This window comes from Ranitomeya imitator, chromosome 7 (genome assembly GCF_032444005.1).
Source record: "Ranitomeya imitator isolate aRanImi1 chromosome 7, aRanImi1.pri, whole genome shotgun sequence".
Taxonomy (NCBI): Eukaryota; Metazoa; Chordata; class Amphibia; order Anura; family Dendrobatidae; genus Ranitomeya; species Ranitomeya imitator.
The window spans coordinates 183481927-183506419 of record NC_091288.1 but is presented as its reverse complement, the minus strand read 5'-3'; the positions used below and the strand labels follow the sequence as shown (position 1 = coordinate 183506419).

Here is a 24493-nt window from a genome sequence, read left to right as displayed (position 1 = left end):
TTTTGTGCTGACCGCAAAGTTATCTTCCCTATCCTCGTTCTATTCAGCTAGTCGGGCCTCACTTTGCTTAATCTGTTTCATCTCTATGTTTGTGTTTTCATCTTACTCACAGTCATTATATGTGGGGGGCTGCCTTTTCCTTTGGGGAATTTCTCTGAGGCAAGGTAGGCTTATTTTTCTATCTTCAGGACTAGCTAGTTTCTCAGGCTGTGACGAGGCGCCTAGGTTCTGGTCAGGAGCGCTCCACGGCTACCTTTAGTGTGGTTTGATAGCCTTAGGGATTGCGGTCTGCAGAGTTCCCACGTCTCAGAGCTTGTTCTATTATTTTGGGTTATTGTCAGATCACTGTATGTGCTCTGACCTCCATGTCCATTGTGATTCTGAATTGCCTTTCATAACAGTACAGGAAGCCAAAAGTGCTAATGATTATCAATAGAGGGAAAAAAGAAGTTCTGAGACCATTTTTTTTTCTTTGCACTGTGTTTTGTCTTTTTTTCCCCTAGACATTTGGGTGGTTCAGGACACAGGTGTAGCAATGGACATTAAAGGTCTGTCTTCATGTGTGGATCAGCTCACGGCAAGAGTACAAAATATTCAGGATTTTGTGGTTCAGAATTCTTTGTTAGAACCGAGAATTCCTATTCCAGATTTGTTTTTTGGAGATAGAACTAAATTTCTGAGTTTCAAAAATAATTGTAAACTATTTCTGGCTTTGAAACCTCGCTCTTCTGGTGACCCAATTCAACAGGTTAGGATCGTCATTTCTTTTTTGCGCGGCGACCCTCAGGACTGGGCGTTTTCTCTCTTTTTCTCTTTTTCCTGGTGCTTGGGTTGCTGTACGATGAGCATAATTCAGTGGATCAGGCAGAAAAGAATTTGCTGGCTCTTTGTCAGGCTCAGGATGAGATAGAGGTATATTGTCAGAAATTTAGGAAGTGGTCAGTGCTCACTCAATGGAATGAATCTGCGCTGGCAGCAATATTCAGAAAGGGTCTCTCTGAAGCCCTTAAGGATGTCATGGTGGGATTTCCTATGCCTGCTGGTTTGAATGAGTCTATGTCTTTGGCCATTCAGATCGGTCGACGCTTGCGTGAGCGTAAATCTGTGCACCATTTGGCGGTATTACCTGAGCTTAAACCTGAGCCTATGCAGTGTGATAGGACTTTGACCAGAGTTGAACGGCAGGAGCATAGACGTCTGAATGGTCTGTGTTTCTACTGTGGTGATTCCACTCATGCTATCTCTGATTGTCCTAAGCGCACTAAGCGGTTCGCTAGGTCTGCCACCATTGGTACTGTACAGTCAAAATTTCTTCTGTCCGTTACCTTGATCTGCTCTTTGTCATCGTATTCTGTCATGGCATTTGTGGATTCAGGCGCTGCCCTGAATTTGATGGACTTGGAATATGCTAAGCGTTGTGGGTTTTTCTTGGAGCCTTTGCAGTGTCCTATTCCATTGAGAGGAATTGATGCTACGCCTTTGGCCAAGAATAAGCCTCAATATTGGACCCAGCTCACCATGTGCATGGCTCCTGCACATCAGGAGGTTATTCGCTTTCTGGTGTTGCATAATCTGCATGATGTAGTTGTGTTGGGGTTGCCATGGCTACAAGCCAATAATCCAGTATTAGATTGGAAATCCATGTCGGTGTCCAGCTGGGGTTGTCAGGGGGTACATGGTGATGTTCCATTTCTGTCAATTTCGTCATCCACCCCTTCTGAGGTCCCGGAGTTCTTGTCTGATTACCGGGATGTATTTGATGAGCCCAAGTCCAATACCCTACCTCCGCATAGGGATTGTGATTGTGCTATCAATTTAATTCCTGGTAGTAAATTCCCAAAAGGTCGATTGTTTAATTTGTCCGTGCCTGAGCACACCGCTATGCGCAGTTATGTGAAGGAATCCCTGGAGAAGGGGCATATTCGCCCGTCATCGTCGCCATTAGGAGCAGGGTTCTTTTTTGTAGCCAAGAAGGATGGTTCGCTGAGACCTTGTATAGATTACCGCCTTCTTAATAAGATCACGGTTAAATTTCAGTACCCCTTGCCATTGTTATCTGATCTGTTTGCTCGGACTAAGGGGGCTAGTTGGTTCACAAAGATAGATCTTCGTGGTGCGTATAATCTGGTGCGAATTAAGCAAGGCGATGAATGGAAAACTGCATTTAATACGCCCGAGGGTCATTTTGAGTATCTCGTGATGCCGTTCGGACTTGCCAATGCTCCCTCAGTGTTTCAGTCCTTTATGCATGACATCTTCCGAGAGTACCTGGATAAATTCCTGATTGTGTACTTGGATGACATTTTGATCTTCTCGGATGATTGGGAGTCTCATGTGAAGCAGGTCAGAACGGTTTTTCAGGTCCTGTGTGCTAATTCTTTGTTTGTGAAGGGATCAAAGTGTCTCTTTGGTGTGCAGAAGGTTTCATTTTTGGGGTTCATCTTTTCCCCTTCTACTATCGAGATGGATCCTGTTAAGGTCCAAGCCATCCATGATTGGACTCAGCCGACATCTCTGAAAAGTCTGCAAAAGTTCCTGGGCTTTGCTAATTTTTATCGTCGCTTCATCTGCAATTTTTCTAGTATTGCTAAACCATTGACCGATTTGACCAAGAAGGGTGCTGATGTGGTCAATTGGTCTTCTGCTGCTGTGGAAGCTTTTCAAGAGTTGAAGCATCGTTTTTCTTCTGCCCCTGTGTTGTGTCAACCAGATGTTTCTCTTCCGTTCCAGGTCGAGGTTGATGCTTCTGAGATTGGAGCAGGGGCTGTTTTGTCACAGAGAGGTTCTGGTTGCTCAGTGATGAAACCATGCGCTTTCTTTTCCAGGAAGTTTTCGCCTGCTGAGCGAAATTATGATGTGGGCAACCGAGAGTTGCTGGCCATGAAGTGGGCATTCGAGGAGTGGCGTCATTGGCTTGAAGGAGCTAAGCATCGCGTGGTGGTATTGACTGATCATAAGAACTTGACTTATCTCGAGTCTGCCAAGCGCTTGAATCCTAGACAAGCTCGTTGGTCATTGTTTTTTGCCCGTTTTGACTTTGTGATTTCGTACCTTCCGGGCTCTAAAAATGTGAAGGCGGATGCTCTGTCTAGGAGTTTTGTACCCGACTCTCCGGGTTTGTCTGAGCCGGCGGGTATCCTCAAGGAAGGAGTTATTGTGTCTGCCATCTCCCCTGATTTGCGGTGGGTGCTGCAAAAATTTCAGGCTAATAAACCTGATCGTTGCCCAGCGGAGAAACTGTTTGTCCCTGATAGGTGGACGAATAGAGTTATCTCTGAACTTCATTGTTCGGTGTTGGCTGGTCATCCTGGAATCTTTGGTACCAGAGAGTTAGTGGCTAGATCCTTTTGGTGGCCCTCTCTGTCGCGGGATGTGCGTACTTTTGTGCAGTCCTGTGGGATTTGTGCTCGGGCTAAGCCCTGCTGTTCTCGTGCCAGTGGGTTGCTTTTGCCCTTGCCGGTCCCGAAGAGGCCTTGGACACATATCTCTATGGATTTTATTTCTGACCTTCCCGTTTCTCAAAAGATGTCAGTCATTTGGGTGGTCTGTGATCGCTTTTCTAAGATGGTCCATCTGGTACCCTTGTCTAAATTGCCTTCCTCCTCTTATTTGGTGCCTTTGTTCTTCCAGTATGTGGTTCGTTTGTATGGCATTCCAGAGAATATTGTTTCTGACAGAGGTTCCCAGTTTGTTTCGAGGTTTTGGCGAGCCTTTTGTGGTAGGATGGGCATTGACTTGTCTTTTTCCTCGGCTTTCCATCCTCAGACTAATGGCCAGACCGAGCGAACCAATCAGACCTTGGAAACATATCTGAGGTGCTTTGTTTCTGCTGATCAGGATGACTGGGTGTCCTTTTTGCCTTTGGCTGAGTTCGCCCTTAATAATCGGGCCAGCTCGGCTACCTTGGTTTCACCGTTTTTCGGCAATTCTGGGTTCCATCCTCGTTTCTCTTCTGGACAGGTTGTCTTCGGACTGTCCTGGTGTGGATACTGTGGTGGACAGGTTGCAGCAGATTTGGACTCAGGTGGTGGACAATTTGACCTTGTCCCAGGAGAAGGCTCAACTTTTCGCTAATCGCAGACGCCGTGTGGGTCCCCGACTTCGTGTTGGGGATCTGGTTTGGTTGTCTTCTCGTCATATTCCTATGAAGGTTTCCTCTCCTAAGTTTAAACCTTGTTTTATTGGTCCGTATAGGATTTCTGAGGTTCTTAACCCTGTGTCTTTTCGTCTGACCCTTCCAGATTCTTTTTCCATACATAACGTATTCCATAGGTCATTGTTGCGGAGATACGTGGCACCTATGGTTCCATCTGTTGAGCCTCCTGCCCCGGTTTTGGTGGAGGGGGAATTGGAGTATATTGTGGAGAAGATTTTGGATTCTCGTGTTTCAAGACGGAAACTCCAGTATCTGGTTAAATGGAAGGGTTATGCTCAGGAAGATAATTCCTGGGTTTTTGCCTCTGATGTCCATGCTCCCGATCTTGTTTGTGCCTTTCATGTGGCTCATCCTGGTCGGCCTGGGGGCTCTGGTGAGGGTTCGGTGACCCCTCCTCAAGGGGGGGGTACTGTTGTGAATTCTGTGGCAGAGTTCACTCCTTTGGTCACAAGTGGTACTTCGGCTGATTCTCTCTGGGATCTTCCGTTTGTGGAGAAAAGTGGTACTGCAGCTTCTGAGTTTCCTCCCTCAGGTGATCTGGTGAGCTCGTTAGCTTCTTCTCTACTTAACTCCACCTGATGCTTTGATCCATGCTTCCTGTCAATGTTTCAGTGTAGGACTTGTTTTTTCCCTGGATCGTTCCTGTGGCCTGCTGCTCTGCAAAGCTAAGTTTTGCTATTGTTATTTTGTTGCTATTTTTCTGTCTAGCTTGCTTAATTGGTTTTTCTTGCCTGCTGGAAGCTCTGAGACGCAGAGGGACCACCTCCGTACCGTTAGTCGGTGCGGAGGGTCTTTTTGTCCCCTCTGCATGGTTATTTATAGGTTTTTGTGCTGACCGCAAAGTTATCTTCCCTATCCTCGTTCTATTCAGCTAGTCGGGCCTCACTTTGCTTAATCTGTTTCATCTCTATGTTTGTGTTTTCATCTTACTCACAGTCATTATATGTGGGGGGCTGCCTTTTCCTTTGGGGAATTTCTCTGAGGCAAGGTAGGCTTATTTTTCTATCTTCAGGACTAGCTAGTTTCTCAGGCTGTGACGAGGCGCCTAGGTTCTGGTCAGGAGCGCTCCACGGCTACCTTTAATGTGGTTTGATAGGCTTAGGGATTGCGGTCTGCAGAGTTCCCACGTCTCAGAGCTTGTTCTATTATTTTGGGTTATTGTCAGATCACTGTATGTGCTCTGACCTCCATGTCCATTGTGATTCTGAATTGCCTTTCATAACATAGAGCCCAATACTTCTCCTGAAGAATGAAATTGAGTGGCTGCAAGGAGAGTATAATTTCATCAACGAGCACTGATTGATGATATAGGAATTTGATTGGGGCTTATTAGCTTTCATTTTGAAGTAGCAATAATGATTTGTTTCCTTATCTCATGGCTTGTTTAATAATGCAGTATATACCCAATTTACACAACAGGGATGATGTGCGGTTGACATTGATTATTTTTATTGTCATATAAACTATGCAACCAATCACAAATGTTTAATTTGATGATTGCACTGGCCAACGACTGAGAATGAATATTAGTACAATTGATTCTCTGTGAAATCATCACATTATGTAAATTACACTTTAGTGAGTTAATAATAGGACATTGCTACGCACCTTGCAATTTGTATGTAACTTTTTTATGTTTACTTTTCTTAATGTTTTACATTTAGTAAATATAAGTATTAAGATTATTTTGCTCAAAAATCAAATCAGATTTATTCTTGGCAGATGACCGTATCGGGAGCTCCGAAAGACATCTCACGTGTTTGGATTTTAAAGCAGATGATTGCAGCATTGCACAAGTCCAATATGAAAAGCATGGCAACATCTCAGTCATGGATCCTTTTAAAGTACAATGTCCTAATTCATCACAGACTGTTGAGAAAAATAAAAGTCGTGAAATAAGTGTGGAAAATAAAAGAACTCCCACAAGGAATAAGCTATTTTCATGTTTAGAATATGAGGAATGTTTTACAGAGAAATCAATTCTTGTTACACATGAGAGAATTCACACAGGAGAGAAGCCATTTTCATGCTCAGAATGTGGAAAATGTTTTAGTCGAAAATTATCTCTTGTTACACATGAAAGAATTCACACAGGAGAGAAGCCATTTTCATGTTCAGAATGTGGAAAATGTTTTACACAGAAATCATGTCTTGTTGCTCATGAGAGAATTCACACAGGAGAGAAGCCATTTTCGTGTTCAGAATGTGGAAAATGTTTTACACATAAATCATCTCTTGTTAAACATGACAGAATTCACACAGAAGAGAAGCCATTTTCATGCTCAGAATGTGGAAAATGTTTTACACAAAAGTCTCATCTTGTTAGTCATGAGAGAAATCACACAGGAGAGAAGCCATTTTCATGTTCAGAATGTGGAAAATGTTTTACAGAGAAATCATATCTTGTTGCTCATGAGAGAATTCACACAGGAGAGAAACCATTTTACTGTTCAAAATGTGGAAAATGTTTTACAGATAAATCAGCTCTTGTTAAACATGACAGAATTCACACAGGAGAGAAGCCATTTTCATGCTCAGAATGTGGACAATGTTTTACAGTCAAATCAACTCTATTTACACATGAGAGAATTCACACAGGAGAGAAGCCATTTTCATGTTCAGAATGTGGAAAATGTTTTACAGAGAAATCATCTCTTGTTGCTCATGAGAGAATTCACACAGAAGAGAAGCCATTTTCATGCTCAGAATGTGGAAAATGTTTTATACAGAAATATCAGCTTGTTAGACATGAGAGAAACCACACAGGAGAGAAGCCATTTTCATGTTCAGAATGTGGAAAATGTTTTACACAGAAATCATCTCTTGTTGCTCATGAGAGAATTCACACAGGAGAGAAGCCATTTTCCTGTTCAGTATGTGGAAAATGTTTTACAAATAAATCAACTCTTGTTACACATGACAGAATTCACAAAGGAGAGAAGCCATTTTCATGCTCAGAATGTGGAAAATGTTTTACAGTCATATCAGCTCGTATTACCCATGAGAGAATTCACAAAAGAGATAAGCCATTTTCATGTTGAGAATGTGGACAATGTTTTAGTCAAAAATCACTTCTTGTTACACATGAGAGAATTCACACAGGAGAGAAGCTGTTTTCTTGTTCAGAATGTGGAAAATGTTTTACAAAGAAATCATCTGTTGTTACGCATGAGAGAATTCACACAGTAGAGAAGCCATTTTCATATTCAGAATGTGGGATATTTTTTTCATCTGAATCTCAACTTGTTAGACATCAGAGAACTCATATTGGGAAGAATGCATTTTAACCTTTTAGTGACCAAACCCCGTTTTTTCAAATCTGACATGTGTTACTTTGTGATAATAATGATGGAATGTCCCACATTCCAGTTATTCTGAGTATTTGTTTTCCTGATATGTTATATTTCATTTTAGTAATACATTTAATTAATAAACATTTGCAATAATCCAACTTTGAATGTCTATACCTGTAAACTGCATAGTTATACTACATAAGAAAGTTAAAACATTTACCTTATGTCTTCTACTGTATTTCAGCATAATATTTGGCTATTATCCTAAGTCATGTGACATGGCTCGTTAAAGGGTCAACATTGACTTGTAAGATTGCTACTTCCAATAGGTGGCACTAGAATTTTAGTTCTCTTCCTCTCTGAAGAGACAATTTGCACAATTAGGATAAAATTAAAGACACCAGTAGCGCTTCAGAAACTCTGAATCCTGCAGCGGATACAAATACAGTGCCACCCCTCTGTATTAGTAGCTATAAACAAATATATATATAAACAATCCGCACTGGGTTCTGTAGTTTTATGACCCCTAAGTCCCTCCAAAAAAGAAAAAAAAACTGAGTGTTTGCACCTTTTATATGGCTTTAAAAACTATTTAAAAATAAATTTGTGTTTGTTTAAAATAGCTCCGCCATGGAGCACAACATTGTCCAAATAACAAAAGAGGTTCTGAGCGATGTAAACTGTCAGTTAGAAAAACTTTAGATTTTTACCTGGTGCAGTACAAACAGTAAGGTCCTCAGTTCCCTTTAGTCAATCTTTATACAAGTCCAAAATGTGGAAGAGTGCGGCTTCAGTGCAGTTTATTTCTTCTTCCGCTTTCCCGTGAGCGGGCTCCAGGCAGTGGCCCGGCCGGCGGCAACCAGCCCTGTGCTCGCCCACTACTAACAGCGACTAAGCGCTGTTGTATAGCTCTCGGTTCTCTGCCTCTGGAGGACCCTGCGTGACGTCACAGTCATGTGATTGCTCACGTGACTTGCTATGGATAGCGTCGTGGACCAATTTCCTACGCGTTTCGGAATAGGACGTATTCCTTCATCAGGGTACCCCTAGTGTGTTGGGGGACTGTGGAGAATATTATTATAATATGCGGAGGGGCAATTATCATACTGTGGGAGGGGCCATCATTTTGCATGGGTTGGAGCTGTAGGGGTTACAATCATACTTGGTGGAGGAAACGTGAGGACCATTATTAACTGTGTTTGGGCCACTAACTATATCATGCTGTGTGGGAGGGTTCTAGTTGCCACTTATATACAGTGATGGGGGCTGTGAGGCATCAGACTGAGTATAGGCAGCTGTGGGGTTATTATCGTCATTTTCCAATGCATGCAGCTGTGTGCAGACTTAGAGTTGTGTGCACCCTGAGCTGACTTTTTTATTTATACCATTTTGTTTTGGTTGCTTATAGCATTTTTGTGTTTTATGTTGCAGCAGACGACAAGTTAAAGTTCTGGCATTTTTATATTTTTTTTGTATGGCATTTACACATTACAGATTAATCAATTTTATAATTTGATTGATCAGACATTTACAGATGTGAAATTACCACATGAGTATTTTTTTATTTTTCTATTTTTAATGGTAGAAAAGAAAGGTGGTTCAAATTGTTATTTTGAAAAACATTTTTCAGATTTTTTTTGTCGTCCCCTCTGGAATAAACCATCAGACAGTTGCTTGTACGAAATTATTATTGTCTTTAAGATAGAGAAAAAGGTGAACTGCACCAGAATGGTCTTATTCACACTTTGCATTTAATGCCGGATCCTTTAAGTAAACTAAATGTATACACAGCATATTCAACTGGTCTTCGGTGTTCAGCAAAGAAAAAACGGACCTGTTGAAGTGATTAACGCGAAACGGCCATCATCCACCCTTGCACTCCCCACATGCCTCCCATGCCTGCATATGCCCATCAAAGTTTTTTGTCGCACAGATGAAATAAAAGAACTTTGATATCCTTCTCAACGTGGTGAGTGCCGCAAGCCTTTCTTCTTTGTATTGATTAAAGTATTATTGTGAATAGCAAACATCAGGGTTTATTACTATAAATGCTTGCCACGGGCTAAGTATCTAAAGGAGCATCATCACACCTCCAACTATCATGGCAATTGCATAGGTAGATTCGGGTGATAATTGGTTTGAACAGTGCACCCCTGGGCTATGTACTGTAATTGCTGCTGCCAGAGAATGACAGTGGCATTCAAGAGGTTAAGAGCCGCGTACAGATCTCCTCTCTACCCGCTGCTGTTAGAGGCAGATGATGACTGAATAACACAGCCATCATATGGTTGCAAAAATTCAGGCTCAGGTGCTGAGCCTGCATCTAGGCAAGGAAGCTGATATGCTGGGAAGGGGTTAAAATATTTCATATAAATTCAGCAGAAGGTATCACACATGTCGGATTAGATATTGTGGCTTAGAAGATGATATCACACATGATCATATTAGATAACAGCTCAGCATATGGTATCACACGTACTCATATGTGATACAATGACTCAGCGGATGGATTCACACATAATTGGATCAGATACAGAGCTCAGAAGACAATTTCACTCACAATGGGATTAGATACAGCAGATGAACAGTCAGTATCACACATTATAGGATTAGATACATAGCTCAGAAGACAATATCTCACAAGAATAGACATAGTTTAGCCGGCACTATCACACATATGATTAGATACAGCAGCTCATCAGTGAGAATCACACTTGATAGGATTAAATACACAGTTCAGCACACAGTATCATGGGTGCTTGCATTGTATACACGCCTCAGCAGATTGTATCACTCATGATTGGATTAGAATGATTAGTTAAGAAGAGAATATCACATGTGATTAGATATAGTGACTGAGCAGACAGGATCACACATGATTAGATTAGAGATACACAGCTCAGCAGACAGTATTAAAATAGGATTAGCTACAGTGGCCAGTAGACAGTATCACACATGATGGTATTAGATACATCGCTGAGCAGACAGTATCACACATCAGGGGATTAGATACACATCTCAGCAGAAAGTATCACGATAGGATTAGATACAGTAGATCAGCAGAAAGAATCACAAATGAAATCATGGGATACACAGCTAACAAAAACAGTATTACACATCATATGATTAGATATATTGGCTCTTCTAGCTTGGTTCTGCTGCCTTGTGTGTACATATAACCTCCATAGACACCACAATATATAACACTCCTGATCTATTATTGGTTCCAGACCTTAGTGTTACCGCCATTCCTCCTATACAGTTATAATGGGTCAGTTACATAAAGGGGCTTACATAGAAATCATGGAGCCCCATAGCAAAAAATACTAATAGGTCCCACATCACATAATCTTCCATATAGTATAATGAGCCCCAGATAGCATTCCATTCAGTATAATGGGCCCTACCTTGCATTCCATAAAATATAATGGGCCTCACATTGCCTTCCATGTAGCATAATGGGTCCTATAGTCAGTATAATGGGCCCCACATAGTCCTCTGACAGTATAATGGGCCCACATTGCATTCCATATGGTATAATCACCACTATATTGTCTTCAATATACTATTTAAGGCCACAAATGCTGACGCTCTCTCTACCATCATTGTGTTTTTCTCAACTGAATTTTTATTGAAATTTTTGTAATACAATACAAAACAATGCAAAACAATAAAATTAATACTAATATAAGGGAAGGAAGATGGTGGGGTAGCCATCATTGTTTTAAACTGTAACGCATTCAGGATGCCGATACATATGAAAGTACAATGTTGAGCGAAGGGCCTAGTATGGTCGCTGCCATTAGGCCATCCCCGCATCACTGGCCCCATAACGGCCACGTGGTCTGCATTGGCTGGACACTAGTGGTCACATATAATGAGTGCAACCAGCTTGGAAAGGGGTTGGTGGTAAAAAAAAACCTCAGTGCACCCTGATGAATAAAGGGATGAGTTTGCGGACCTTAACCAGATATGCAATGTTTGCCCAGGACGATCTTCAGTTCATTGCCCCTCTTCTGCTGTATAATCACTTCTGTGTATCCATAGACTCCAGCAGTTCAGTGTCAATCGGGTTATCCGGGTACATAATTCCCTGCCAGTAAAGGGCATCCTCCTGCTGAAGATACAGCATGTACAGCATGGAAAGGAGGATGCAGGTGCAGGGTTTTCAGGTTCCAATTGAAAATAGTAAAAATGAATAATTATGACAAATACCCAGTGGTCTAATTCTCGTAATCTGGTAATGATGCAAGTGGATCAATTATTCTGGATTGTCAGATATTAAGAAAAACATTAGGAGAAACTTCCAGTTGTATAAATCTCAGATATAGCTTCTGAGTATCTGAGCTGGCAGATGCCAGCTGTGATACACAGTCAACGTCTAGAGATTGCTGATTGGCATTTTTAAATGATTAAACAGCCGCAATGTGAAGAAAAAAGCTGTTGGTATCATAATAATTTTAATCTTTATTTCATCATTGTGAAAAAGTGAGGCTGCAAGAATCGTGTTTACACCTTTTGACCATACTATATACAGGTCTTAATTAGAGATGAACAAACCTTTCAAGGTTTGATTTGGTTCCCGATGTTCACCAAACAGTTGGTTGACCAAATCCAAACCCCAATAAATACAATGGGAGGCAAAACCAAACGCATATTGTTGGGCCAAAAAGCTGCCAAAACAGCTCAAATTAGAGGCAGACACAAAGAAAAGTGGCATCTATTGACCAAGAGTACAAATAGTATAATTGCGCAGCATGGATGCATGGGACAGGGCTTGGACCAGCATTTTTAGCTTAGACATTGATCAGTAACAGGTAGATGAGTGACTGGTGTAGGCCTGGCGCTCTAAAAGCCCTGCCAAATTCAGACAACACACATCAAGGAGATCCAACTTGGAGTCCAAACATTTCCAAAAATTAGGGGCAAACACCAGGAAAAGTGGTACCAATTGACCCACAGTATAAATTTGATAATGGCACAGCAGCAGTCAGACATGGGCCATGCATGAGGTATCAGGGTCTGGGCCAGCATTTACAGCTTTACATTTAAATTAAGATGAGGTGGGTGAGGGTCCGGTGTAAACCTCATAGAATCATAGAATCATAGAATGGTAGAGTTGGAATGCACCTCCTGGGTCATCTGTTCCAACCCCCTGCTCAAAGCAGGATTCACTAAATCATCCCAGACAGATGTCTGTCCAGCCTCTGTTTGAAGACTTCTGTTGAAGGAGAACTTGCCAACTCTCGTGGCAGCCTGTTCCACTCATTGAGCACCCTAACTGTCAAAAAGATTTTTCTAATATCTAATCTGTGTCTCCTCCATTTAAGTTTCATCCCATTGCTTCTAGTCTTTCCTTGTGCAAATGAGAAAAAGGATGATCCTTCTACAATGTGACAGCCCTTGAGATATTTGTAGACAGCTATTAAGTTTCCTCTCAGTCTCTTTTTTTGCAAGCTGAACATTCCCAAATCCTGTAAACCTCCTTCATAGGACATGGTTTGTAGACCGGTCACCATTCTGGTTGCTCTTCTCTGCACTTGCTCCAGTTTGTTGATGTCTTTTTTAAAATGTGGTGCCCAAAACTGGACACAGTATTCCACATGAGGTCTGACCAAAGAGGAGTAGAGGCCAATAATGACTTTGCGTGATCTAGATTGTATGCTACTGTTAATACATCAAAGAATTGCATTTGCCTTTTTTGCTGCTGCTGCATCACACTGTTGGCTCATGTTCAGTGTCATACCGGCTCTCCCTGGCGCTGCGGCCGCTGCTCCTGCCGCCTCCTCTCGTGGCATCTCCGCTTGCCGTTCTCAGCATTGCGCTGGTTTCCCGGTTCCTCCTCCTGCTGCTCGGGGGTTCCGGCGTGGTGTCTGCGCTTCCTTCTTCTCCCGTCCTGTGCCTGCTCCACACATGCGCCTTAGGACGCGGGCGCGCGCTCATTCTTCCTCTTAACCCCTTCCGCGCTTCTGGTCCTCCTATCAGGTACTTTCTCTGGCTATATCAGGCGTCTCCTCCTTAATGGAGGCGCCTGATTATTGTGTGCAGTTCGTACACTGTTTCTAGTCCCGTTTGGTTCGGTTTCTTTCCGTTCCTGCCTGGTCTGCTATTGCAGGCTTTTTCTCTTATTTACCCCTGTCTTCTCCTTTGTTTTTGTCCTGCCTCCTGTTATCCGTTCCTTGTTTTTTCCCGCTTCCATTTTCCCACTGTTCTGTTTGTCTTCTCCCATCCTCCCTCTCCTGTCTTCCTTTAGAGCCGTCCCTCTTGGCACCAGCTGTTACGGTACTTGTCCCCCTCGGGCTTGCTCCCAACTATCCCTGTATAGGGGTTTTCATCTCAGGGTTCGCTCGCCCCCGGGTGCGTCAGTACCGTGACCCAGAGGGTCAACTCTCTTATCGTCTTGCTCTGACGTCACATTCAGTCTGTAATCTACTAGTATACCCAAGTCGTTTTCACGTGTGCTGTTGCTTAGCCCTATTCCTCACATTCTGTATATGCTTTTTTCATTTTTATTGCCAAAATGTAGTACTTTCCATTTTTTCCTGTTAAAAACCATTCTGTTAGTTGCTGCCTACTGCTCCAGTTTATTTATATCTTTTTGAATCCTCTCTCTCTTCTCTAGTATTAGCTATCCCTCCTAGCTTTGTGTCATCAGCAAATTTAATCAGTTTACCCTCAATTCCTTAATCTAAATCATTGACAAAGATGTTGAACAGGGCCCAGGACAGAGCCTTGTGGTACCCCATTTGAGACATTCTTCCAACTGAATGTGCAGCCATTTACGACCACTCTTTGGGTCCAATCAATAAGCCAGTTATAAATCCACCTAATTGTTGCCTTGTCCATTCCATACTTAGTCATTTTTTCAATAAGGATTGTGTGAGAAACTTTGTCAAATGCTTTGCTGAAGTCAAGATATTCTATATCTACAGCATTTCCCTGACCAACCCAGTTAGTGATTCTGTGATAGAAGGAAATTAAGTTAGTCTGACATGTTTTTGTTCTGCCCCTGTGTTGTGTCAGCCAGATGTTTCTCTTCCGTTCCAGGTCGAGGTTGATGCTTCTGAGATTGGAGCAGGGGCGGTTTTGTCACAGAGAGGTTCTGATTGCTCAGTGATGAAACCATGTGCTTTCTTTTCCAGGAAGTTTTCGCCCGCTGAGCGTAATTATGATGTGGGCAATCGAGAGTTGCTGGCCATGAAGTGGGCATTCGAGGAGTGGCGTCATTGGCTTGAAGGAGCTAAGCATCGCGTGGTGGTATTGACTGATCATAAGAACTTGACTTATCTCGAGTCTGCCAAGCGCTTGAATCCTAGACAGGCCCGTTGGTCGTTATTTTTTGCCCGCTTCGACTTTGTGATTTCGTACCTTCCGGGCTCTAAAAATGTGAAGGCGGATGCTCTGTCTAGGAGTTTTGTGCCCGACTCTCCGGGTTTATCTGAGCCAGCGGGTATCCTCAAGGAAGGAGTCATTGTGTCTGCCATCTCCCCTGATTTGCGGCGGGTGCTGCAAAAATTTCAGGTGAATAAACCTGATCGTTGTCCAGCGGAGAAACTGTTCGTCCCTGATAGGTGGACTAATAAACTTATCTCTGAACTTCATTGTTCGGTGTTGGCTGGTCATCCTGGAATCTTTGGTACCAGAGAGTTAGTGGCTAGATCCTTCTGGTGGCCATCTCTGTCACGGGATGTACGTACTTTTGTGTAGTCCTGTGGGATTTGTGCTAGGGCTAAGCCCTGCTGTTCTCGTGCCAGTGGGTTGCTTTTGCCCTTGCCGGTCCCAAAGAGGCCTTGGACACATATTTCGATGGATTTCATTTCTGACCTTCCCGTTTCTCAAAAGATGTCAGTCATTTGGGTGGTCTGTGATCGCTTTTCTAAAATGGTCCATCTGGTGCCCATGGCTAAATTGCCTTCCTCCTCTGATTTGGTACCTTTGTTCTTTCAGCATGTGGTTCGGTTGCATGGCATTCCTGAGAATATTGTTTCTGACAGAGGTTCCCAGTTTGTTTCAAGGTTTTGGCGAGCCTTTTGTGGTAGGATGGGCATTGACCTATCCTTTTCCTCGGCTTTCCATCCTCAGACTAATGGCCAGACCGAACGAACCAATCAGACCTTGGAAACATATCTGAGATGTTTTGTTTCTGCAGACCAGGATGATTGGGTGTCCTTTTTGCCGTTGGCTGAGTTCGCCCTTAATAATCGGGCCAGCTCGGCTACCTTGGTTTCTCCATTTTTTTGCAATTCTGGGTTCCATCCTCGTTTCTCTTCAGGACAGGTTGAGTCTTCGGACTGTCCTGGTGTGGATTCTGTGGTGGATAGGTTGCAGCAGATCTGGACTCAGGTAGTGGACAATTTGACCTTGTCCCAGGAGAAAGCTCAACTTTTCGCTAATCGCAGACGCCGTGTGGGTCCCCGACTTCGTGTTGGGGATCTGGTTTGGTTATCTTCTCGTCATATTCCTATGAAGGTTTCCTCTCCTAAATTTAAACCTCGTTTTATTGGTCCGTATAGGATTTCTGAGGTTCTCAATCCTGTGTCTTTTCGTTTGACCCTCCCAGACTCCTTTTCCATACATAATGTATTCCATAGGTCGTTGTTGCGGAGATACGTGGCACCTATGGTTCCATCTGTTGAGCCTCCTGCCCCGGTTTTGGTGGAGGGGGAATTGGAGTATATTGTGGAGAAGATTTTGGATTCTCGTGTTTCTAGACGGAAACTCCAGTATCTGTTTAAATGGAAGGGTTATGCTCAGGAAGATAATTCCTGGGTTTTTGCTTCTGATGTTCATGCTCCCGATCTTGTTCGTGCCTTTCATGCGGCTCATCCTGGTCGGCCTGGGGGCTCTGGTGAGGGTTCGGTGACCCCTCCTCAAGGGGGGGGTACTGTTGTGAATTCTGTGGCTGAATTCACTCCTGTGGTCACAAGTGGTACTGCAGCTTCTGAGCTTCCTCCCTCAGGTGTTCTGGTGAGCTCGTTAACTGCTTCATTACTTAACTCCGCCTGATGCTGCTATCCTTGCTCCTTGTCAATGTTTCAGTGTTGGATCTGAGCTTCTCCTGATTGTTCCTGTGACCTGCTGCTCTGTATAGCTAAGTGCTTTTTGCTATTTTGTTGCTTTTTTTTCTGTCCAGCTTGTCTTTTGTTTTGCTGGAAGCTCTGAGACGCAAAGGGTGTACCGCCGTGCCGTTAGTTCGGCACGGTGGGTTTTTTTGCCCCCTTTGCGTGGTTTTTGCTTTAGGGTTTTTTGTAGACTGCAAAGTTCGCTTTACTGTCCTCGCTCTGTCCTAGAATATCGGGCCCCACTTTGCTGAATCTATTTCATCCCTACGTTTTGTCTTTTCATCTTACTCACAGTCATTATATGTGGGGGGCTGCCTTTTCCTTTGGGGAATTTCTCTGGGGCAAGTCAGGCCTATTTTTCTATCTTCAGGCTAGCTAGTTTCTTAGGCTGTGCCGAGTTGCATAGGTAGTTGTTAGGCGCAATCCACAGCCGCTTTTAGTTGTGTTTAGGATAGGATCAGGTGTGCAGTCTACAGAGTTTCCACGTCTCAGAGCTCGTTCTTGTATTTTTGGGTATTTGTCAGATCACTGTGTGCGCTCTGATCGCTAGCACACTGTGTCTCTGGATTGCCTTCATAACACCTGTCATTAGCAAACATAACAGTTTTTCCTCCTATTGAATTCAATGGGGTTCCGGTATGTTGAATGAATCGTTCGGCAAACATATTTGGCGAACATCGGGATCGAAACCGAACCGAACCTTGAAAGTTTTGCTCATCTCTAATGGCTTGCTCCACGATAACCCAAGAACTAATCATTGCCACCACCAGTCGTTTTTTTTTATACAGGCTGACTTGACGCCTAGTTCTGGTAGTGTATGGCTTCGGGGTGCTGTTTACAGAATAAAAGGAACAGATCTGTTAAATTTTATATTTAATCCATTTGCAGATGCAGATTTTGCAAAGGGAAAAAAATAATACAGCCTATACAGTTACATAAACTACAAATAGATTAACAGAGAAAATACTACACTGCACATGCACACACATGCAAATAACACAGCTTAAATCTGAAATGCTATAATATGTGATTTTTAAAATGTTAACGATAAAAAAAACATATATTTTGCCTAAAATACAAAGGAAATGTGTCATCTGTGTACCCTGTTTGTACATGTCTGTGTGTGTGTGCATGTCTGCATACCATATGAGAGCAGTATCGAGTGTATGTCTGCAAATGTGTACATGTCTGCATATTGTGTGTGCATGTCTGTGAATGCATGTTTGTGTATGTGTGGACATCTGCATATTATATGTGTACATGTCTGTTTTCTCTGTGTGCAAGTCTGTGAACCATGTGTTGCGTATGTCAGGGTACTGTATGTGTATATGCCTGCGTACTGTATGTGTATATGTCTTTATATATTCATGTGTGCTGTGAGACAGCGACTGCGGTGATTTGCGAGGGTCGCTATGTGTCCCTCCAGCATGCGTTCAGAAGCGTATTAGATCCGCTGGAGGGCCTTGTGGTCACAACAGGTTGCCTGTGAGTTACAAGGCAGAATAAAAGTGTGAACTTGGTCAAGTTATTTGACCAAGGAATTGTTCAGGAATACCAGGTATTGGTGTTTATTTTTGAAACGGAAGCTGGTTGGGCCCAGCCCAGATCTTATAAGTGGCCCATAGTTCACAGCAACCGATCCTGGACTGTCTTTGATTTCCCGGCTGCGATCCGGAGGATACATTGTGCTGTGCACTGTGTGAGTTTTTTGGACATTAAAAACGTTTTGCTTTGAACTTGCTTGGGTCACTGCCTTATCACTGCACAGCATGGACACCGCTGCACTACAATGCATATATGCGTACTGTGTGTGTATGTCTATGTATGTGCATATGAAATTATTTGTATTTTTGTAAGATGTGTGCATGTAATTGTTTATTGTAATGTGTAAAACATTCATATGTTTGGTGGACACTTACTACATTTAACGGGCTCGTTCACATCTGGGCGAGGAAATTCCATTTGTCTTTTATGAACAGACAAGTGAATTTAACACCTTCATGCACCTTGATGTAATTATCTCACTAGAAGGATGTACTTGTATGGAGCGAGTTCAGGAGCTTAGCCCAGGGGTGTACATAGAAATCATGGACCCCATGGTAGAAGTTCTCATTGGACCTCTCTCAAAAAAATGAAAACATTTTCTAAAAGCCTCAAAATAAGCACATGACGTGGAGCAGCCTATAAGGATTCAACATAATCCGGGATGTATTGGCAGGAGGCGGAATACAGAGTCAACATTCACCTTTGAAAATAAAACACCCTGACCCGCCTGCTGGACCAATTTTACTGCCTCAACAAGTGATGTGTAAGAAACACTTGACAAGGATTCATCAATATCATCATTTATCGATACCCCTTTAGGATATGACAAATAGTGGATCAAATAAAATTTTCTGACCTTTTTTGGGACCAAACCGAGGGGCAAGACCCTTAAATTATCTATTTGTAATATGTAATAAGGGCCCAACATTCTACCCAAGTTAACCTCTTTAATAAGTTTTTTTCTAAGCTATTTTAATATGATCATCTACTGAAAAAGATTCTTAGGTCCCTTTCACATTGTGTTCTTGCTCATTTTCAGGGTTCCCATCGGGGATTCCATCTGAACCCCCAGCAAAACGGGATTCAGACGTGGTCGCTGATGGGGCAATAGACTATAATGGTGCCAACAGAGCCAACATGTGTTCTGATGTGCATCAATTTCAAGAGTATGAGCCGGACACTCTACTATGTGTGAATGAACTCACAAAAGAGGATGTGCAAAATCTAATGTGCCAAATACTCTGCAAGAATTGACATTATGCATATTTTAATCCACTGCAAATCTGCAAGGAAAAAAAAAGCAGAGTGTGCATGAGACTTCAGGGATTTCATCCACTTTTCCTGTACTGTAAAACCTTGTATATATTCCATGTGCACATAGCCTTACAGGTAATTGGAGAGAGTCACAGACTGAATAATATATATTATTGTGAGTCAGAGATTATAGTTAACGGGGGACACAGTGCTGCTTATCACTTTATATTTTAACTAGCTATTGAACCCGTTCTACGCCCGGGTGGCGAGCATTTATATTGGTATATTGTCTCCATCCTGGTATGTGCTGCTCCATCCTGCGTCCCCATCCTGTCATGTGCTGCTCCATCCTGCGTCCCCATCCTGTCATGCGCTACTCCATCCTGCGTCCCCATCCTGTCATGTGCTGCTCCATCCTGCGTCCCCATCCTGTCATGCGCTGCTCCATCCTGCGTCCCCATCCTGTCATGTGCTGCTCCATCCTGCGTCCCCATCCTGTCATGTGCTGCTCCATCCTGCGTCCCCATCCTGTCATGCGCTGCTCCATCCTGCGTCCCCATCCTGTCATGTGCTGCTCCATCCTGCGTTCCCCATCCTGTGATGCGCTGCTCCATCCTGCGTCCCCATCCTGTCATGTGCTGCTCCATCCTGCGTCCCCATCCTGTCATGCGCTGCTCCATCCTGCGTCCCCATCCTTATGTGCTGCTCCATCCTGCGTTCCCCATCCTGTGATGCGCTGCTCCCATCCTGCGTCCCCATCCTGTCATGTGCTGCTCCATCCTGCGTCCCCATCCTTATGTGCTGCTGCATCCTGCGTCCCCATCCTTATGTGCTGCTCTATCCTGCGTCCCCATCCTTATGTGCTGCTCCATCCTGCGTCCCCATCCTTATGTGCTGCTGCATCCTGCGTCCCCATCCTTATGTGCTGCTGCATCCTGCGTCCCCATCCTTATGTGCTGCTCTATCCTGCGTCCCCATCCTTATGTGCTGCTCCATAATGCGTCCCCATCCTTATGTGCTGCTCCATCCTGCGTCCCCATCCTTATGTGCTGCTCTATCCTGCGTCCCCATCCTTATGTGCTGCTCCATCCTGCGTCCCCATCCTTATGTGCTGCTCCATCCTGCGTCCCCATCCTTATGTGCTGCTCCATCCTGCGTCCCCATCCTTATGTGCTGCTCTATCCTGCGTCCCCATCCTTATGTGCTGCTCTATCCTGCGTCCCCATCCTTATGTGCTGCTCCATCCTGCGTCCCCATCCTTATGTGCTGCTCCATCCTGCGTCCCCATCCTTATGTGCTGCTCCATCCTGCGTCCCCATCCTTATGTGCTGCTCCATCCTGCGTCCCCATACTGCCTCTGACCCGCTCGGCGCCGAGTGCTGGGGGGCCTGAGCAGGCGGGGACACCGGCGCGCTGTGGGGGTCAGGTGCCGGTATCGCCGCCAGCTCAGGCCCCCCCAGCACTTACTATACTCACCTGTCCGGCGTTCCATCGCTGAGCGCCGCCATCTTCCCGGTCTCCTGGCTGTGACTGTTCAGTCAGAGGGCGGCGCCGGCGCGCATTAAGCGCGTCATCGCGCCCTCTGAACTGAAGGTCACAGGCCGAAGACCGGGAAGATGGCGCCGCTCAGCGATGGAACGGGGACAGGTGAATATAGGCGATACTCACCCTCCTGGCGGTCCCTGCTTCTGCGGTAGAGATCGCGGTGTGCGTTCAGTGTGAACGCACACCGCGATCTCCCGGGAGCGTCACTCTGTGAGGCCCAGACTGCGCCAGCGCTTGCGCAGTCTATAGAGGCTTCGGACAGAGTGACGCTCCCAGCGTTATATTATAGATCCCTTAGTATGTGTTGCACACACTTATTATGTATAACACCCTCCTTACTTACATACTTTTCTCTTTTATTATTTATAACATTGTCCCTTATTACGTACCATCCTCTCTAGTTATATATGGTTCATCTCTCTGCTGTTATGTACAGTGCTGTCTCTTACATAGTGTATTCTTGCTATTTCTGTTATTCACAGCACCCTCTTTTATTACACCGTTCCCTCTCTTGTTAAATATAAAATGACTGCTGATGGAGCAGCCGGTGACCAGACGAGCAGTCCATCAGCTCCTCCATTAGAATAGAAGCTTTCACATGCTCCATCTGTTGTTATTGCATTATACAGCTAACAAGACAGGATGATATGCAATAAAGAAAGGGCTCTATATAATCCGATATGTAAGGGACGGTGCTGTACATTAACAAAAGAGGGCACTGTGCAGAAAGGGACGGCAATATACATAATAAAGAAGACTATGTAATATAGATTTCTGTATATGTGTGGCTGTATATATATATATATCTTTGTCGCTATAAAAGGAGGGGGATCAGACACATTTCTTGCACAGGGACCCCAAGCTGTGAGGGTCTGCCCCTGGTAACAGGTTAACCATTCACATCTTCTTCACTGGCTCTCCTACAACACAAAGCCACAGACCCCCAGGGGGTCCCAGCACAGAAGTGACAATAGTACTTATACATATGGGACTATTGTGGGGGATATTCCATGGGCTATTGATATGTTAATGAGACGAACTCCAGACAGTTAATATGTAACAGTCTCTAATGTAAGAGTAATATGTAAATATTGTAAGTGGAAAAACTGGACCTCAGCTCTCCTTTGTCTGTGAAGTTTCATGGAAAATATCATCCAATGATAGGAATAGAGTTTATTGTGGAGGATTCCTCTGTGGACTGGTTGTTATTTTCACATTGGGTCTGGGAATTCCTTTTCTGTGACCTTACACATCACAACCCACAGGTGGAGGATACATCAACATAAAGAGCCATAGAATGCAATTATCCTGACCCTGTCTGGAGGTGACATCACAGGATGGGGGATGGGAACAAACAGACAAGGTGTTAAAAATGTGTGTAAAGGCCCCATCACACATAGCGACGCTGCAGCGATACCGACAACGATCCGGATCGCTGCAGCGTCGCTGTTTGGTCGCTGGAGAGCTGTCACACAGACCGCTCTCCAGCGACCAACGATCCCGAGGTCCCCGGTAACCAGGGTAAACATCGGGTAACTAAGCGCAGGGCCGCGCTTAGTAACCCGATGTTTACCCTGGTTACCATCGTTAAAGTAAAAAAAAACAAACGCTACATACTTACCTACCGCTGTCTGTCCTCGGTGCTCTGCTTCTCTGGTCTGGCTGTGAGCACAGCGGCCGGAAAGCAGAGCGGTGACGTCACCGCTCTGCTTTCCGGCTGACCAGCGCTCACAGCCAGACCAGAGAAGCAGAGCGCCGAGGACAGACAGCGGTAGGTAAGTATGTAGCGTTTGTTTTTTTACTTTTAGGATGGTAACCAGGGTAAACATCGGGTTACTAAGCGCGGCCCTGCGCTTAGTTACCCGATGTTTACCCTGGTTACCAGCGAAGACATCGCTGAATCGGCGTCACACACGCCGATTCAGCGATGTCAGCGGGACCTCAACGATCAAAAAATGGCCCAGGCCATTCCGACACGACCAGCGATCTCACAGCAGGGGCCTGATCGCTGGTACGTGTCACACATAGCGAGATCGCTACTGAGATCGCTGTTGCGTCACAAAACTTGTGACTCAGCAGCGATCTCGCTAGCGATCTCGCTGTGTGTGACGGGGCCTTAAGACTTTTGGATGTTGGTTATTTCTTGGAGTCAGTCGAATTGAAGACTTGTCCCAGTTTCTGCCTCCCCTGGATCCTAAACACAAAATGTAAGTGATCAGTTTCTGGTTTATTTTCTTTTAATTTAAGATATTTGTATCTAACTTTTTACTATATGTCATTTATTATCTTCCTCTTGTATTCATTAACAATAAGAAGAACACTGGGATAATGAAAAAAAATGTAATTTTTGAATGAATTTTTTTTAAATGATAAACATAAATCAGCACATAACAAGGACATATTTGGTGTCCCTGTAATCGTAACAACCTTCACAACACGCCAATCAGATTACTTATGGGGTATTTTATCTGGAAGATAAAAATGGCATGATTCATATTTTTCTCTATTAAACACATAAAAATGTAATAAAACTGTAATGCTGAGACAGTGTTCACACATAGCGTAAATGCTGCATTCTTTCTGCTGCTTTTTTTCTGCAGGTGTCCACACCATACAATGAAATAACAATCTTATATGATTATTACATGCGTGATGCATTTCTTTTCTGCGTTTTCCTGCTTATTTGATGTGATTTGGGGCAGATATGGAAGAGAAGGGGGGAGGAAAAATATGGTTTATTAAGAAAAAAGCACCAAAGGGAAAAGGAAACAATAAGCTCTAGAAGGAAAATGAAAAAGGTCGTCATGTACAGGATATTCAAGGGAAAGGGGTTACGATACACACATACTGAAAGATACCTCATGTATAAAACTAAATAGTGTAAAAAACTGTGTGCTGAATTATAATAAAACTTTATAATAGTCTGCATTGTAGAAAAAGAAGCAGTTAGTAAGATGAAGCAGGGTCTTTAATATTTTTTTCAGTGCAGAAAAACTTTGATTCTGTGCTTAAATATGTAACAGCATTTTTCTTCATGTGCTTTTTAAGAAGAAGCCTGTAGAGAAAAAATGCACCAAAACTCCAAGGTTCAGCCTTCAGTCCACAGGGGTCGGAGATTTCATGGAATCACCTCCACTTTCCTTCGAAAATTAGACCATGTTGATATGTAGCGTAAATGCTGCATTTTTTCTGCTGATTTTTTACACATAAATTCTGTTTTGTTTACCTGTCCAAGCAAAGTGGAAGTGACTTCATGAAAACTGCCCCCCCTCTGCGTGTCATGACGTTGCTGAACTCTGCAGTTTCTGCGCTTTTTTTTCTCTGTTCTATGTGGAGCCTAAAAAAAATGCATGTAAACAACTGCAGTAACGTTTTTAAGTACAGAATCAAAACTTTTCTGTTCTATAGAAAGTACATTAACGCGGTTTCGTATCTGCACCAAGAACGCATCAAATGAGGAGGAGAAGATTGCTATTGTGTAGTTTGGTGTGGACATCTGCAGAAAACAAAAAACACAGTATTTTTGCAATGTGTGAACATGGCCTTACAGGCACAAAAAAGCCAGATGTCATAAAGTGACACTACATAAAAAAGAGAAAGTTCTAGCGGCTCCGACTGTGAATGACGGAACAAAAAAT

General features: G+C 43.6%; 1 pseudogene; it reads left to right on the top strand.

Moving 5' to 3' along the window:
- Positions 1-24493, top strand: part of LOC138646128 (zinc finger protein 208-like) — a 162721-nt pseudogene that overhangs the window by 8505 nt on the left and 129723 nt on the right.